The sequence below is a fragment of the Tympanuchus pallidicinctus genome, unplaced genomic scaffold (genome assembly GCF_026119805.1).
Source record: "Tympanuchus pallidicinctus isolate F22 unplaced genomic scaffold, pur_lepc_1.0 scaffold5, whole genome shotgun sequence".
NCBI classification, from domain to species: domain Eukaryota; kingdom Metazoa; phylum Chordata; class Aves; order Galliformes; family Phasianidae; genus Tympanuchus; species Tympanuchus pallidicinctus.
This window is the reverse complement of record NW_026294769.1, coordinates 62,984,368-62,998,236: the sequence shown is the minus strand read 5'-3', so window position 1 is coordinate 62,998,236 and position 13,869 is coordinate 62,984,368.

The window sequence follows — 13,869 nt, the reverse complement described above, 5'->3', positions numbered from 1 at the left end:
GACACCCATCCAATCTGTACCTTGCCAGTTTGTCTAGGAGAGGGCTGTTGATGTTGAGTTCCTTGCTGATGTCCAGGGAAGCAGTGTCCACTGCTCACCCCATCGGATTAGATGTTATTTTGTTCCAGAAGGTGATAAGGTTAGTCAGGTATGATTTGGATTTCCTGGTCGCCTGCTTCTTTTATCTTGTAATTTTTCTAGGATGACTTGTTCCATTGCTTTCCCAGAGACTGAAGACTGAAGGTGTCCACTGTGATGACAAAGTACTCAATGTCTTCATCTATGATTTAAAAGAGTATGTTTTAAGGTTTCTTGCAAGTGTAGCTGCTCTGGAGGTTGAACCAGCAAGGGTGTTAATGTTGCATTCCTCTCTTGTCAGATGCATGATGTTTCTCAGAATTCTGCTTTTTCAATAACAAGAAACACCTCAACCTGAAATGCCTGTCCTCCCCACCTCAATCCAAAATGTAGGTAGGGAAGCAGTCAACTCCTATAAACACAACTCATGTGTGCTTACAGCACATCTAGTATCTAGGTAGGGCGCTTCTAAGAGGCAGTAATACTAGCTCAGCTTTGAAATCATGTCAGCTAGAGAAGAAAGAAGCATCAATTTGTATTTTATCATGTGCTCTCTCCTCATTTCTGCATTCCTTGTAGTTGGATGACTCTCTCCTAAAAGGTGCAAGCTGTAGATCTCCATTCAGATCCAGAGAAGCTTGGCCTCTTCTTTTCTGAACAGTTAAATCAGTCAGTTACCAGATGAGAGGAGTGATACCTCTTAAACCTCCTCTAGATGTATTTGAAAAATGAACGTTGTGTTCCATTCGTTTATTTTCAAGGAAGGATTCTAGACACTGGAGGCACGTGTCAGTAGGTCCTGTCTTGGTTGTGTTTTGGAAGGCAGCAGGACTCAACTTGTGCCTAATTAATGACGTGTAGGTGGTTCTTTCTTGGGATTGCGTTCTGGAGACCATATGTCCAATGAACTTCACAGTCTGGCCATAAATCTGTTGAGATTGCCCTGCACAGGTTGAAATCTGAGAGGGTGGAAATCTAGGTTGATGAGTTTATGATTTGGAACAAGAAATGTGATTATGCTTATCTTATACAGAGGAAATACAAGTAACACTCAGTCATAAACATTTCTATCTTTGTTATCCAGCCACACGATCAATCAGTGTGGACTCCAAAAGCAAGGGATTTGTTTGATGATTACATACCATATACAGGTTTTTTTTTTGTTTTTTTTTTTTTTTTGTTTGTTTGTTTTTCCCTTTTGAATATCTCTCATTTTAATCTGCACTCTCCTTCTAGCACTTCTTCACTTTTAGTAGACTGTCACAGTAAAGTCTAAATTTCACTGTTAGATCCATGGAGGTGTTCAAGGCCAGGTTGGATGGGGCCCTGGGCAGTCTGGTCAAGTGTTAGATATCGAGGTTGGCAGCCCTGCCTACTGCAAAGTGGTTGGAACTTGATGATCCCTGAGGTCCCATTCAGTGATTCTATGATTCTGTGATTCTGTGAAAGCAGATCTATAGCAATTCTTTTGCATAAATACAAATCTTTTAAATGAAAGTAGTTTAAATTATTTTGACATTGTTTGGGCTATACACATTACAGTGCCACCTGTGATTATAAATCGATTCAGATATAGGCTGAATCTTTCAAAAATCTGAGTTCTGTAAGACATCAGTATCAGTATTTCATTTTGAAGTTTCCAATGGCAGAAGCATCTGTTTGTGTTGGACAACTGTCTTTGTAGCATTTTTTATTATTTTTATTTTTTTATGTTGTAGGGCAAACTACTGCTGCCGTAAGTCCACCAGACTCAACAACCAGATGGAAGTATGTTAATTCATTCTACATAAGAATGTCTGTTTATACCACCAAAGGGGCTAAAAGCCTCTCTTAAAATATTACATGAATATAGGCTGAACTTTCCCTTTAGTGTTGTGAACTGCTTACTGCAGTCTAATATAAAGTTGGGATTGTCATAGAACTGCAGATCAATTTCTGTCATTTTAAGATGAGAGGAGATACAAGTGAAAAAAATTACAATTCCAGCATTTAAAAAGCCCAAGTGTGTGTAGGTTACTACACATGGCAAGTCAGTAATTACAACAGTGGAAAACAGCAAGAATGGCATTGCCTACAAGTTCATAAATTGTTGATAGTTAGTCGGTTTTCAAAATGAAGAGAGAGCCTTGGTATTTATTTAGCTGGACTTCCTGCAAAGTATATGGCTGAGGAAGTTAAACAAATAATCTACAAGATGCAGCAAGTATCAAAGGGTGCAGCTGAGGATCTAAATTCCAAGTATATTGGCATAATATGTGCCTACATTTAATATATATTGAAAAAGAAATATCTGGATATGAATGTCCTAATTATCTTCCTCCCTGAAGTGACCAACCATTAGACACATGAAACTCTGTATTAAGCTACTATCTACCACATTGGTAGGGATTAGAAGAGAGAATTTTTTTTTTTTTTAAACATAGACATACATCACAGTGGATATGAAAATTAATTATATTGCAGTTCTGTGTATCAGTCTATCTTTTGTGATACCCAGGGGACTCTATTTACTGATACATAGAGCTGCATGAACAGATCTCCTAAGACAGAGCAGAGCAAGGTTTTGCCCACAGTATCAGGTTTTTTTTCCTTTCTCTTTTTTTCCAGTTACTTTATTGATACAGAGGAATTTGTCTATCAAAGCCTTATGTGTTTCTTTTAGATTCTCAAAGTTGCTATTTCTTAATCCTGTAGTTAGGTATGTTTCAATGGCAGAAAACAAGAAGCTGATTATATAAAATGCAGACTGTTTTGTATATGGATTAATTCATTTAATATGCTCCTGGAAACTGCATGCAGGACTCTGATGTCATAGTGATGGAAACTTGGAATTGTTACCCTTTAGCTATTGTAATTAAACTGACATAAAGCTGGTGTGTATAAGATGAATGATAGGGAAACCTTTTAATGTCTTTTGCGTAATGTATTTGCCCAGTGGTAACAGAACTTTAGGGTCATGTTCAGACCAGTGCACATTATGAATTGGTGTACAAATACCACGTTGTTGAGGTTTCTTAAAAGGCAGCCTGGAAGTTTTTTTGTTTTTGTTTTTTAATATGCTTGGTCAGGATTTTGATTATGTGCTTGCACCTTTTGCATCATCCAAATAAAGGAAAAGTGACTTACTGAGATAACTTGCCTGATCCAGTGAAACTGTGCTTAGGATGTCTGCTGTAAAGAGGAGATCATCAGTGACCTAGATGAAGGGATAGAGTCCACCTTCAGCAGCTTTGCTGATGACACAAAGTTGGAAGGATTGGCTGACACACCTGAAGGTTGTGTTACTGTGCAATGAGACCTGGACAGACTGCAGAGCTGGGTGGGGAAGAACCTGAAGAGGTTTAACAAGATCACGCATAGAGTCTTTCACCTGGGGAGGAATAAGTGCATGCATATGTACAGGTCAGGGGATGAGGAGAGGAGCTCTGTGGAGAAGAACCTGGAGGTCCTGGTGGACAACAGATTGGCCATGAGCCAGCAGTGTGCCCTTCTGGCCAAAAAGACCAATGGTATCCCAAGGCGCATTAAAAAGAGCGTGGCCAGCAGGTCGAGGGAGGTTATTCTACCTCTCTGCTCTGTCCTGGTGAGGCCACATTTAGAATACTGTGTCCAGTTCTGGGCTCCCCTGTTCAAAAAAAACAGGGATCTCCTAGAAGGAGTCCAGGGGAGGGCTACAAAGGTGACAAAGGACCTGGAGCATCTCATGTATGAGGAAAGGCTGAGCAACCTGGGTCTGTTCAGCCAATAGAAAAGAAGAATGAGAGGACGTCTAAATTTGATAAATATCTAAGGGGAGGTGGGGTGTAGTGATAGGACAAGGAGCAATGGCCTAAAACAGGAAGGGTGGAGCACTGGAACAGTTTGTCTGTAGAAACTGTGGGAGTCTCCTTCTATGGAGATTTTGAAGATTTTGATGCCTGCTTGTGTGACTTACTGTAAGGAACCTGCTTTAGCAGGGAAATTGGACTTGATGATCTCATGAGGTCCATTCCTACCTGTGATTCTGTGAGATGGAAATGTATATGACACCTGTTTGGTCCATCAGTCCCTGGGATGACTGGTTACCAGAGCAGATTGAAGTAGTCTCAGGACTGCTCTCAACAATGATTCTGGCTCACTTATAAGCTTGCAGTGGTAATCTGGCTATGACACTTCCCACGGAAGTGTCTTCTGTGCCCACAGCTCAGAGAGGGAAGGTGCTGATCTGCCTGCTTTAGCTGTCCATGATTCCAGGATGTTTTGTAAAGGATGGAATCCTTGGCTGGTAATTAAAACAGTCTGAGGATCCTTTCACACAGGTTAGAGGCTGGTATGGAGAGGGAGACCCTCCCTGGCAGAATAGCTGGTGTTCCTTGGAAAGGAATTGGGTCTCTTACCTGCTACTGTAACATCATGTCTATTTTCCTAATGATTCTAGCACTTCATTTCTTTGATTCTATGGCACTGCAGTTCTCTAGTAGCAGATGCAGTCAAAGGGCCAATTCTCCTTTCATTTACACTGAGGACTTCCTCTTAGATGTGTGAAGGTGCAGCAGAGATAAAAAGGCAAAGTGCCATCACCAGAAAAAGGGAGGATTCTGAACACACATGGTGCAGGAGGTTGGGTGGGTGGAGACTGAAATAGCAGAGTAGAGCAGTTCCCACCAAGTGGCAAAGCACTGTCAGAAATCAGCCTGCTGCTCTTGGCATAGGTTAGCCAGCAGGAAAAATGGATTGCATGGATGTCCCCAGTCAGGACATGAAAGTCTCAGAGGTGCTAATAGACACATGTCATGCTCATAGATGAGGGATGAGTAAATGGCACTAATTGTTTAAGACAGCATTGTCCAGGAAAACTGGTAGAGGAACTGCATAGCAGCAACACTTCCTGTTCTCTTGGTCACCCTTCAGCTCCATGGTAAAGAGAAGGAGTAGTCCATCTGGTTGCAAAAGAACCCAGGCCTGGCAGCAATGATGGAAAGACATCATCAAAGTGTTGCCAACACAGGATGCAGCACAGCGTTGTGCCAGTAGGGCTGGTGATAGCATGTGGCTGCTCAGTTATCATCAGAGTCAGAGCGTGGCGTACTGGCCTGTTATCATAATGCCATGGCCTCTGCTCTTATCGTTCTGGTCAGAAGTATGTATCTGGTGTTTTGATGAACTGTCCATGCTGACAGAGAGTCACTTTTTTTTTCCTAGTTGCATTTTGTTTGCTTTAAACTGTTTGTTTTATTGAGCGAATTCCTGGCTAAAAATCCAATAGGAAAAATACAAAGGTGACTTCATTTTGTGATGAACGAGTTCAGAAAAGAGAAACAGGGAGACAAAATATGTTTCTATACAAATTGTAAGTAGAAAAGGACTAATCTCAGTGTAAGAATTTACATGCATGCATCATTAGGCTTTATCTGATGACTACTAGTAAGATGGTAAACATAACTATTTGAATGTAATTATGGGTATCATTAAGTGAATCATAAGTAATCTGTGTATTTGTAGTTTCAGTTTGATTGAAATAGTAGGATTGCACGCTATTGGCACCTGTTGCTACTCAAAGTAACTACAGGAGTTTTAAGGCTGAGAGGAACTTCTTCAAGCACTGAACTATGAGCAGACCTACAATCCTTTTACTGACTGTGCTTCATCTCAAGACTGTTTTTAACCCCAGCATCCAGAAATCTTATGCCTCTGATGCTTATGAACTTCCTTGTGATAGTTCATGTTGCATGTAAGCCAGTGTAACTGGGCTGCTGCCAAATGAAGTGATCCTGTTCCCCCAGCCACGGTTTCTCTCTGCCTCTGTTGCATCACAGCTAATGTCAATGAGGGTACAGAGTGGGTCAGAATAAGGCAAAGCTGTTCATCAGCTGTGTCACTGCAGTGATCTGTTTATACTGAAATAATAATGATTTCAGGGTGAATAAATTATACACAAACAATTGTACGTTCTTATGTATAGATGATTTTAGTGAAATTAGTGTCAGAAATTTATTTTAATGCACCAAATTTACAGTGTTTTGTCTCCTGGAAAACTCCAAAGGTCTCGGTAGAGATAAATGGAATGTAATGTCAGCATGTTTCTCACTTTTTTGATAGTCAGAGTAAGCACAAGATGTTCTGTAACCTTGAATTTTTTTAGCTTGTCAGTCCACTAAAATGATGAACTTTCATAAAGCACTCAGGTGTTTGCAGATTGATGCCTCTTAGAAAACATGAACCCTATTTGTAGGAGTTTATGTCAGACTGCTCATTAATGTGCTTACGTCTTCTGAAAACAAGCCCTAATATTGATGGTAGGTTCTCAATAGTTCCTGATGCAACCAAGTTAGTGTAACATATAAGAGCACTATCTTTATTTCTAGTCATACTGTGAGTTTAGGCAAAAAACTGTGATTAGTCCCATGTGCATAAGGATTCCATTCTGGGGAATATGCTTGAGGAATCTTGGCTGCAAATACAATGAACTGACAAGTACTTATAAACAGGGAATTACTGTATGTATCTTCGGACCTATCTCAACTACTCAGCTCCTACTGAACTCTCTAGTATTATTTCTAGTGAGCTTAGCAGCAGATTCCTACTGAACTCAGCCTCTGGTTCTTACACAGTATTTTCTTAAGTTGAAGCGTTTAATCAAGTAGGTCTTGATTCACAACACAAGTAGGTTTGAGATTTTTTTTTCTTTTCTTTCATAAATTCTAAACAAGTTACACTGCATTCCAGTTAGCCTGGCATCCTTCATGAAGAAGTATTACTCACCATATGCATGCAATTTCTAGATAGAAAACAATCTATCATTCTACTAGCATTCTTTAACTTAGGATTCATGAGGCAAGGTGATGTGTTTTGTGCTGTCCTCAGACTGAGACACACTGCTATGATGTGGTTCAGACTATGAAAAATAAGTTAAAAAACAACTCTTTCACTTTATGATTTTAATGGGACAACCGCAGCAGCTACTAACCCAGATAATACCAGTGAATATTCTAGTTCATTCACAGCTGCTAGTCTTGTGTTCATCAGTGCTTTCTTGTGCTATCTTTTCACTTCTTGTACGTGCTCCTCCTTTGTTGTGAGTGTTGTCATCCTTTACAGTGAATCATAGAATGGGTTGAGCTGGAAGGAACCTTAAAACCCACCCAGTTTCACCACCCCACCTTGAGCAGGGTTGCCACCCATCAGATCGAGTTGACTGAGGCCCTTGCCAGCCTGGTCTTGATCACCCCCAGGAATAAGATATCCAGAACTTCTCTGGGCATCCTCTTCCACTGCCTTACCGCCCTCTGAGTGAAGAATTTCCTCCTATCATCTAACCTAAATTCTCCCACTTTTAGTTTACAGCCATTCTCCCTAGTCCAGTCACTACGTGCCCATGTAGAGAGTCACTCTCCCTCGTGTTCATAAGCTTTCTTTAAGTACTGGAAGGCCGCAGTGATGTCTCCCCACCGTCTCCTATTTTCCATGCTGAAGAAGTCCAGCTCTATCAGCTTTTCCTTGGAGGAGGAGTGCTCCAGACCTCTGATCATCTTTGTGGCCCTCTGAACCTATTCCAACGGCTCCATGTCTTTTTTGTGTTGGGAGTCCCAGACCAGAATGCCAGTACTCCAGAGGGGACCTCATGAGGGCAGAATGGACTTGCCGCTCCTTAGGCTGGAGCTGAACATTTGACCTTGTAGATTCTGAATGAGGGGAGGGAAAGACAAGATGAATGAGCTACCAGAAAAGCTTTGTAGCTTACTTACAAGACTAACTGAAAACCAAAACCAACTGAACTTACAAGTGCAGTCTCCCTGAACATCTCTTATTCCAAACAGAAATAGTCCTCTACTCTGGAATCAGATTCAGGGTGGGATCTAATGTTCGCATATCCTCGTGAGTGTCTAAAATATCTAGCATGTGTTTCAAATACTTGCCTTTCCATTTTCTTCTTAGCACTAGTTTTGTGGAGCTGTTTAAATAGTTTACATTTTAATCCACAGGTATTTAAAAGGAGGAGGAATAAGTGGTCCAAAAAAAAATCTGAACCAAACAGCTCATTAGTTTTACATAATAGCAAAATAAGTAGGTCAGTATCCTGTGCGTTATTTTACTAATAGAATAGTCTAATTGGTCTGAAGTCAATGTTTATATGGTGCTTTGAAGATGTAATTTGTTGTACTGAACTAATATAGTGTTCATACACTTCTACTTTTAGCTATACTCCCAAGGAAATTATTAACCTAGAATGAAATCCTTGAGGTTTCTGATGCACAGTGAGAAATAGAAGAGATGGATTTGACTGACCAAATGTATCTGTACCTCTGAAGTAGAAATTGGCAAAGAAATGGCTACATTTGGAGAATGACTTTCTTCCTGCTGAAGTAGGTAACTGAAAATATCATTTATGTCTGATTGTCAACTATAATGGTATATATTACAGTAGCTGGGCTTCGTTGGGACATTTACCTTGCAGATGATTAAAGTTAGTGTGAAAAAAAACCTGGACCAAACTGCAGTTTTTCTCCAATGACTCTCTGACTCCGGAATGTGTCAGATAGAATTCCAGACTGGTTGGCTAACATGATTGATGGAACATAGCTTGAAGAGACTGTGTATGCTATGATTCCAAGTGCATTTGACAAGATGACTGAAAAATCTTGATGTTTATCTTTGCCCTCAAAGTCTGTGTTTTCCTTTCTGTCAACACCTGGCAGTCTAAGTTGCTAGAGCAAGCCCATTCAGGCCTGTTGCTTTATCAGCCTGTCCTGGCTTCCTTCCAGAGTCTTCATAGAGTTCATAGAATCGTTAAGGTAGGAAAAGACCCCAAAGATCATGAAGTCCAACCATCAACCCATCTCCAGCATGCCTGTAGCACAAAGCAATGTAGGACAGGTGTTGCTAGCAATTGGAATCTTTGCCACAGAAGAAGCTTATCTTCCCAGCCTCTTGTGTCTGTAAGCAGTGTGGGTGTTGTCTTGCAAATACTTGCATGTTCTGTGGCAAACATGAAGCAAACAGACATTCTTGGATCTACAGCAGACATAAAACCCTCTCCAGCATTCCCCACACGCACTCAGTTGAGTGCGTGACTTCTGTCTCAAATCTTCCCAGCCCTACAGAGGCAGTTGTCATCAGCTGGTGGTCAGTGGAATCTGCAGTTATCCATATTTGAAGGACCTTAACCTTCGACATAAACAACCTTTTTCCTCCCAGTACTTCATTACGTGTCCCAGTCTGGCTTTTTGGAAAATCTCTTCGTTCAGATTTTTGCTAGTGTAAGATTGTGCTGTGATCCTGCAAATCTTTCTTCCTCCCCTGGAAGTGATCTCCTGGAAGTGGACACAAGGCTGGGCTTCATATTTTTCCAGATCTCTCCTGACTAAACTCCGCTTTCTTTTTTTCTCTAGCTCTCATTTCCAGCTTTTCAAGAAAGCCTCATCTCTATTGGAGTAGGAACTGGCTTATACTGCATAAACTTCAATATGTCCAGCGATATATGTCTACGCTCAAAGAAGTTAATATCTGAGAAAATAGGAATGAAAAAGTGCACCTTTCCCAAGGAAACTCTTTTAATTGTCCTTTTTTTTTTTTTTTTTTTTTTTTTTTTTTTTTTGCAGAAAACATAATTCTACTTCTTCAGGCCCTGAGAAAGCTCTGTCAGTTACATACACAAACTTACAAGCAGCTCTGGGATTCCTGAGTTACTGAATTTAGATTTCTCCTTGGATTTCCTGACAGCCTTTTAGCTTTTCTCAGATGAGCTTTTAAGCATTTTCAAGACTTAAAGACTGGCTCTCAGTGAGAAACAAATTCCACAGTTCACATGCTAAGCATCCGCCAACCCCATATTCACATTTTCTGCAGTGTTTTATGTAATCTCCTGCCTAAATGTTGATCATTGTTCCTCCTTCCACCCTCTGCATGGTGTAGTGTCCCACGTGCTCCTGGAATGTTGTGTGGCAACAAAGGCTTCTATTGTACGAAGCTGGGGAAACTAGCATCTCTTGCTAGACAATATGCTGCTGAGAGGTTATTAAGGTAGCTTGAAACATCTACTAAAGGGAAAAAATGAACAGAGGATTCATGACTGAAATAAATTTCCAAAGAGACTTAGATTTATTATACTCTTAAGGATTGAACTATGTCTGAAACATTAAGACCAAAACAATAATTGGCATCTGGCTACTTTTGCAAAATGATGGCTGTTTTCTAAAGGTAATGTAACATAAGAAAAACTAATACAGCTATTATCTGGGTAGAAAGGGACGATACAGAGTGAAATGAAATTATAATGTCTGGGAGGGTCACAGCTCTGCAGATAGGCCCAAACAGATAGTTCTGCTTTGTGCTCATAGGAAGCTACAGCCCCTGTACCGTCCCATTGTCAGGAGATCTGCTCTTGTTTAGGCACAAGACCCATGGGATTTAAGTGTAGCTGTGACATAGAGAATGGAACAGGTCTTACAGATCAGAATTCAAAAAGGAGCATGATCGCACACACTTCCCAGCCGGGGAAGTTTCTGCGAGGTTAACTCTGTGCTCTGGTAGGCTACTACTGTGTTTTGGTAGGTCACTGCTGTTTTCTGCAAAACAAGGTGATGCAAGTTCCTGGCCGCACCCACATAATGAAAATCCAGTGAAACTTTCCCTCTGTGTTGAAACATCAACGTGGAGAACCTTTCCTGGCCCAGGAGGGTGGGGTGTGGGGCTGCATTGCGTGCAGCAGGTAGGCCAAGATCACAGAATTCTTTTACGATTTGCTGTTCTCTCCTCCCACAAGTACAAACCAACCCAGATTACTATGCTGCTTTGATCTTCCTCATTCTTATGCATGTTGAATAGATTAAGTGTGGCTTTAACAAAGGAAAAAGGAAATGGCAATCCATGCCTTTTGTATAAATTGCAAATGTATTACACCAAGACAATTCTAGAACAACACCTTCCAACATAACCAGAAGCTGATCGCTCTCCCCGTGACAGATTTACCATTTTCATGGTCACACAATGTGAAATGACTTCTCTTTACAACTGTTTCATGTGGTTGAACTACAACTGAAATGTACCATTGAAGAGTGTATATGAAACTAAGTAAAGATGCCTGTATATTCCTGTGGCTGTGGTCAAGAATGTGGAACCCCATTGCTTTTAGTATTAAGTATTTTTTTTATTTTTAAAGTGCTTGACTACATTAAAGGCAGTAAAAGAAGTGGATCTGCTTTATACCCATGTGAGATTGCTTGGGATGCTTGAAATAAATATATTCCTAATGAGATATATTTGTTTTGTAATCTTTTTAATTAGAATTATTGTTCAGAATATTACTGTGAGTATCTGCATACTATGTGCATTCTACTCCTGATGCCAGCAGGAGGTTAATGCTTGCTTAGAGGTGACAATCTACAGAATGTAGGAGATCATGAAGTCACAATTCTCTCAGAGCAAGACAGAAACTGAAGTATTCCTGGTATGATATTGCAAGATCTTACGCAGCTGATTTGTATACAAGCAGATGTATCAGGAGGTTGGTGTGGCTGAAACGGGGCTGTTCCTGGTGTACCAAAAAGGTAGAAAAGAGGAGGTGGAAGCAGGGATGGGCAGCAGTGGAATAATTTTGAAATGCTACCTTAGTATATAGGGCAGCATTAGGAAATTCAAAGCTTAAATGAAGTTGAGACTTGTATAGGCGAGGGCAACAAGAACAACTTCTACCACTTTCTGTATCAATCAAAAAAGGCTGAGCAAAGAAAATGTAGCTGAACGAAGCAGGTGATGCAGTAACAACAGAAACCTGAAAATGAAGCATTCTATGGTCTCTTTGCCTTCCTTATCAACACGTTATCCCATTCTTCTGTGCTTAGGGAAAGTGTTCACAGAATGATTAGCAATAGCTGATGGCTGAGTAAGGGATTTCCTGTGAGAGTTTCATCAGAAAACTCCATGGGACTAGACGGAAGGCATCCAAGGTCCTGAGGAAACTGGTTACAAGGCCTTTCTAACTTGGAAAGGTTATGGTGAACATAGCAGTTTCCTAATATCTGGAATAGGCAAATGTTCCTTCATCACAAACGCCAAAAGATAACCTGGGTAGCTTTAAAATCATCAGCATCACATTGGTCCCTAAGGAACTTAGAGTAGCCCTCGTGGAGCATGTAAATGAGAAGAAGCTGACTGAGAACAACCAGTTTGGATTTTCTAAGAGTAAATCATTCCTGACCAGCCAGGCTGCTTTCTGCAATAAAATGACTGGAGCTGTGGATGAGGGGGAGCAGTGGATGTCATTTATCTCAACTTTAGCAAGATTTTGACACTGTGTCTCCAACAGTATTTTTGTATCCAATTTAGGACATTATGGTCTATACACTGGAACTGTCACATTTAACATCTCTCAATTAGCTGGAGGATGTGACAAAGTCAGGTTTCATTAGGTTTCCCATGCCACCAAATTGGAGGGAACAGCCAATACACTCACAGGAAGGCTGCCATGCAGAGGAAGCCAGCTTGGCTGGAGGGTTGGACTGACAGGAACCTTAAGGAGCTCAGCAAGGACAAATGCAAAGTTTCCTGCATCTAGGAAGGCAGAACTCTAGATGGAGACAGGCTAGTGCTGACTTTACAGAGAAGTCCCCTGGGAAATCTGGCAGACAGCGCTGTCTATGACACAGAATGGGGCCCGGCAGCAGAGAAGGCTCACAGCACCCTTGACTGTGTTAACAGGGCACTGCCAGGAGATTGAAGGGATTTTCCTGCCAGTCATCACTTATTAGACCACATCTAGCCACTGTGCGCTTTTAAGCAACCCCATTCAGAAAAGGCATGGGAAACTGGCATTTTCTGCTGAGGATAGAGAGGAGGAGGTAAAGGAAATGGATTTATTCAGCCTATAGAAGTCACTTTGCATGAACCTGGCAGCTGTTTGCTGGGACCTGTAGGAGAGTCTTTGAGAAAATGAAGCAAGGCTCTACACAGTGGTGTCTGGTGTAAGTACAAGTAACAGAGGGTATAAATTGAAACAAGAAAGTTTCAGACTGGGTATGAGGAAAAGAAAAATATGGGAAAAGCATAATATTGGGATTAGGTAAAATGGTTTAAGTACCCTACGCCAACAGACCACAAATCCTGAATAGTCAGACACCATTTCCTGTGCTCCTGGATCCAGCCACTTCATGTAGAAACCTAAGAACCTTTACCCACCACAGTAATTTTCCATTGGCTAGCAATGAAACCTGTGATATAACCCAAATTCTTAATTATAACTGGCATATTTTTCCTGCAAAACACAGCTATAATCTTTGAGTTAGTGCAAGCTTAAGCTTGTGTCTGCATGGTACAGTGCTATATGGACTTACCTGCCAGGTTTCCTGTATGGTGTAGTGTCTTATTTGGCTTGGCCTATTAGCTAGACTTCTTGGCAAAATTAACTGAGACCCAGTGATGCAGGAATGGTTTGCACGAGCACATGATCTTGAGTATGCCTTGCTAGTTTGAAAATCTGTGCTGTTATCCTCTGCTGTCCCTCTTCTGTAGTTAGCAAAGAAGCAGCCAGCCAGGGTCTATTTGCCCAGTGAATGCACAGTGGCTAGAAGGGTTGTTTTTGTTTATTTTTTCTATTTAAGATAGAGTGAAACTGGTGTGGTCAGTGAGGTGGAGGCTTGAGGCAGTTGCGGCCTCTCCACTGCAGAAACCCAGCCCAAGTTCCTCACTTATTTCCCTCAACCATGGGAAGTCATTCTTTCCTATGTATTGGGCATGGTCCTGGGTTACTTGTAACTTGCTGTCTGCTAGAAGGGTCAATGGAATCCAGCTACCTTTTTATTACTTTGATCCTAGCTT